The following is a 5515-nucleotide window of genomic DNA, read 5'->3' on the forward strand; positions in this document are numbered from 1 at the left end:
TGCAAGACTCTGTTTTCTTTAGAAAAGGTTGTTTATTACATCTCGCTTGTAAGAGATACAATGAACACCTCTATGGAATTTTTGCTCCTATCTTCCTTTGAGCACAACAGGGTTTCCCTACCACCTCTCACTATAGTCCTGTGATGTAGATGAAAGGGAAAAAATGATAAGCAGTCCATGACACCAATTATGACCGAGTGCAGTTTTGAAGCCAGTTTCTTGTCCTGGTGCAACACTATACCCACTAGAGAACACTGCCTGTCAAGAATGGGGGTATAGGTTGCCCACATCCCTGGGTGAATACAGTGGTGCCCCGCTAGATTATTACCTCGCAAAATGACACATCCACATGATGAGTTTTTGCAATCGCTATTGCGCTTTGCAAAACAGTGCTTCCTATGGGCGTTTTTTACTCAACAATGTTTTGGTCTGTGCGTCGCAAGACTTTTTTTTTTAACCGATTTTCGCAAGATGACGATTTTAACAACTGATCAGTGGCTTCGCAAAACGGGTGTTTTCGGGACTGATTTTCGCAAGACAGCGATTGGCGGCTTCGCAAAACGGGTTCTGTATGGGCGAATTTTGCAAAACAACAACGATTTGTCCCAATTGGAACGCATTAAACGGATTTCAATGCATTCAAATGGGGAAACGCTTTTCGCAAGATGATGTTTTCGCAAAACAGCGATTTTCACAGAACAAATTAACATCGTCTTGCGGGGCGCCACTGTATTGTTTACTGTTGCAGAAGAGACTGAATATATCAAGTTGCAGGAGAGTCCTATGAATGCAGCACTTTAAACAAAAGAATTGCTGGATAATTATTGCAATGATTTTACTTACATTCTGGGCAAACATAGATATTTTTAAAACCAGACAGTTGATGGTGGGTGCTAATATTGAAAACTATTCAGTATTTTAATATGGTAGCCATATTAGCCACTGAAAACTAATCATCCAGGCCCGGTTGGTGTGATACCCTCCACAGAGAGAGTTATACATTCAGTGGCTGTCTACCTGTTTTAGAAGTTACTGTTTAAATTAAATGGGCTTTGCTTTCAAACAATACATTTGGAGTCAATGAGATAATTTCAGGTTAGCAAAAACATTCCTGTCCAAGTGATTATACATTGAAGTCTTGAGTTGTATTTAGTTCGAATTATAAATTTACCAAAGATCTCTGATGAGCTACTCTAAAAGATCTCTCGAATTGTGAGGAAAGACTAGTAAAAGTACTCTAAAGATCTACAGCAAATTAGTATAGGAGAAGCAATGCATACATGCAAACCTCTCAGTTCAGATTAAGAATATAGTGCATTTAAAATTAACATTGAACACATTATCTCCTAGAATGGGGCATGTATCTAGAAATGTTTGGTGGAGATTAAGAAGTTTTACTGCAGAAGACCAATTTTTTAACCAAATGTGTGCAGAAGATCAATTTTTTTAACCAAATGTGACAAAACATGCCATATAACCTCAAGTCAGTGGAATCTCAAATGGAGCCTCAGAGGTTAGTGTTCAGTTTGAAGGTGCTTTCACATTCTACCATAATGAATGTACAGCCCCAGTGCAGTTGCCTCATGACACAGTGCTAGGGCAAGATCTCAATAAGTTTGGACTTTAACAGACAGTATCCAACTCAGCCTTATTGCAGAGTTCAAGATAAGACATTCAATAAATGTAGACTGGCAGAAACCATAATGAATGCATTGTTACAAACTTTGTGACCTCTCCTGCTTGTTCCATGCACATATATAATGGAAGATTTGGGGTGATTCAGATTTGGAAAGGAACTTTACAGGCTGTGTGCTGTCTTGATTAAGAACTAAGATTTGATTAAGAACTTCATATACTTTCCCATGAACATACTCTGCAGGAGTATCTGTCACATACTGTACATTTCTGTTCAACAGAACAGAAAGATTGAGAAGTAAGATAAGACTATGTTGGAAAGCCCAACAAGCCACTCTTCCCCCCCATCTAGGTCCTGGGATCCTACCTTGTTAGCACAAGGGCCAGCCCAACACCCCAAATTGCACTGTTCAAGTCAACTGCTCTTCCAGGAAGACGTGACAAGATGCTGCAGTTGAAGACCCCTGCTTGTTTCTCACACTTACAGAAGCAAAGTAAAAGCTTGAGTGGAATTCTCTGGCCTCAAAAGAACAAGACTTCCATTCCAGACCTTGTCCCCTTGAAGTTTAAGAATTTTTAGATCCTGTAACTCCATCATAAGTCACTCCGTAGCAGTGGTTCCCAACCTTTTGTGACATGACACCCCCTTTTTTATAATAGCCAAGTAACCTGCAACAACCCTGTCACATTTGCATAAACAAGCTGTTGTGCCCCAACATGGTGGCACTGTTGCTGCTGCTGGTGCTTGCTGTCCTCTTACTTCTGCCACAAACTCTGTTGCCACCACTTCAAGCTGGGGATGGAACAGGTTGGGGGAGGTTGAATGTAGGGAGAAGACAAGACAAGGGACTTTAAAAATGAACCAGGTGGCAGAAGGACTTTGCAGTACACAGGAAAGGGGCAAAACCTTCGAGCAGAGAGGATCCCCCTCAGAAACCAGGATGAAGCTTTCCTTGCACCTGCTGCAGAAGAGGCAGGTCATTTGTTTTTGTGCCCCCCACTTTGGCGTTTGTTGTGGGTTTGTTTTTTCCTTTTCCTCCTTTTTAGGCTCTCTGGAATTGAGACATCATACCGTATTTTTCGCACCATAAGACGCACTTTTCCCCCACAAAACATGGGGGTGGAAAGTCTGTGCATCTTATGGAGCGAAGAAAACAGATTATATTTTCCTGTTTTCTTCTAAAAAATTGGTGCGTCTTATGGAAAGGTGCGTCGTATGGAGCGAAAAATACGGTAGTTTAAAAAAAACCTTTCTTGGGGAAGCAGCAGCAATTATATCTGCTGGCATTTCTTTTTTTGTAAAAAATGGTCCCAGTCATCCCTTCTCAGAAAGTAGAGGCTTCTTTGTTCAACAAAGGGCCTGTTTCTCAAACATACACATGCACACTAACTAATATCTTACTCTGATAGGTCAAGGAAGAAATTATTTGACAAGGGCTAGTACACATATATGGAGACCCAGGACACACACCCACACACCCACACACACCATGCTGTATATAATGCTGGAAGAATTCCCCCCCCCCCCCCAAATTCTGATTTCAAAACATTGTTAGAAGATGCATTGGAATGCCTGTTTTGGCAATATTTGTAGTGGGATTCGTGTGTGCATGTGCATATGCATGCATCCACCCACCCACCCACACAAAGCTGGTTTTTGTGAACTGGATATATATAAAAAACATTCTCGTCCAGAGTTGTTATACCTCTTCTTCAGCAATCACATCACTTGAAAAGACAAACATACAGTCAGTCCTCCCCTTCTCGTTGCAAAAAGGCTTTTGATTTCAGCTCTACTTCAGCCTGAACACCCAGGAACTATAATTGCTGAACAATAGATGTGGTTCTTCTAAAATAGTAAGCAATTGCACTGACATCCAGATCTGGGTTATCCAATTTTCTGTGATGGAAAGATACTATTTAAAACAACAACAAAAAAATGAAATATTTAACAATACTTTGGTGACCTCTGGTGGATACTACAATGTACTAAACTGTAATCTCTTCCAGCATGTGGATAGGAAGGAGGAAATATTATACATGAGATGAAATACATGTGAGCAGATATTAACACCTGGCTATCCAGATATTCATACCCGGCATAATAGGAAGGCTATGGGTTTACATATGGATATGGTAGACAAATGGCCACCAAACAAAATGGAAGAGTGTGCCAATTGCATTGGTAATGGGCTTTCCATGAAAGCTCAAGTTAGAATAAATGTTAGCAGTTGAGATGACACAACTCTTTAGTTTCGATCTTTGTTATACAGACCTTTGTATTGTGAATGTCCGTGGTAAATGCTCCAGTAGTGAAAAAAATTATTCTGGGAAGCCTGGCTGCTGGGGGATAATTAGCAGTTTCATTATATGTGCTCATTTCAAAGTTGAGCATGAGTAAAGCTTACAAGCTTTGCATCCTAACAGGTGACCCAAATTCCACTACTTCTCCCACCTGCTGTTTAGCTCATAAAAATGCTGTTAGCTTCCAATGGCTAAGGCTCACTTATCTGTCTGACTTCAGTACCTACACACTCTGAAACTGCTGCTTTGCTCCATACTCTGCAGAGGATGTCAGAACATTCCTTTGCTAGAATGCTGTCTAATGTCAGACCATCCTTGACAACTTTGTCAGAACCTCCATGATTATCTCCAGCAATCTTGCCTTCATCCTGTTCTGACCAAACCCCAGTTGTACAACCAATGTTTTCTTCGTAAGCTTTCTATTGCATCATGTGATGCAAGCTTGGAGATTTTAAAAGGTAAGACTTAAGTATTTTAATAAGCAAATAAAATGATTTTAATTTTAGGTTACAATAAAAACTTTGATATTTGCAAGACGTGTATGCAGAGCAAGTTACAAACGCTATTGTTGTTTTTTCAGCACTGCAAGAATAGAGATGCTGTGGAATGTGCGATACTGGCCACTGTGACTGCAGCTGTAAAACATAATTACCACCGAGTGTCATTCTGATGAATTGTGCATCTAACAGAAGCACAGTTTTGCTGAGTCTAGCATTCTGTGTGTATATGTGGAGCAAGGGCATAATAAATTATGTGTGTTTGTGTACACACTACAGAGTCCAGCCTTTCAAAACATTAATAAATGCTGCCAAAAGTGAGCAATGAGAGCAGAAACATTTTAGAAATTATGATAAGCAATTTTGCCTGCCCCATTGTCTCTTCCTATTAACCCTGGGTCTGGCCTTTGAAGCAATGAGAATATTGGACCAGCTTAGGTGGGTCAGCGTTCTGCAACTCCTGGCTCCAGTTTGTCCTGGAAGCATTCATATCTGATGCCTGCAGGGCCAGTTCTACCATTAGGCAGAGTAAGCAACAACCTCAGGCGGCCACCACTGAGGGCAGCAGCAATAAAGTTCTGGATATTCTTCCTGTGTTCTCTAACCATGAGCGCATGTACCATCTGTTTTCCCCCCTGCTCCCTTGTGCTGGACTACTGTCCTTGGCGATGGTGGAGTATGCTCTTCCATCATCACTATTTAAGTAGGATTCAACTGACAGTTTACTCAGTTTCTGTGTATGAAATGGAGGTGGGGGTGTCTCATTTTATCATTCACCTCAGACAGTAAGATATCTTCAGCTAGGTCTGGGTGTCAGGAATGCAGGTTAGCATCCCAGATTCATATCAGTCCAAGAGAGTGAAAAGGTTTTTGGCAGAGATGCATCAAGGATGATGATAAGAAGGCAGCATGAGCTTTCAAGGAAGGTGAGTCAAGAAGCAGCTCAGTCTGTGCCTTAGCAGCAAATTGCTCAGCCCCTGGAGCCAGTCTAGAGCTGGCAGTTTTACAGGATTGGTGGAACCTTCCTCATCTGAGGTATCGTTTGACCCTTATTTGCAATGGTGTCCCTGCAGCATAGT

This window comes from Pogona vitticeps, chromosome 5 (genome assembly GCF_051106095.1).
Source record: "Pogona vitticeps strain Pit_001003342236 chromosome 5, PviZW2.1, whole genome shotgun sequence".
Taxonomy (NCBI): domain Eukaryota; kingdom Metazoa; phylum Chordata; class Lepidosauria; order Squamata; family Agamidae; genus Pogona; species Pogona vitticeps.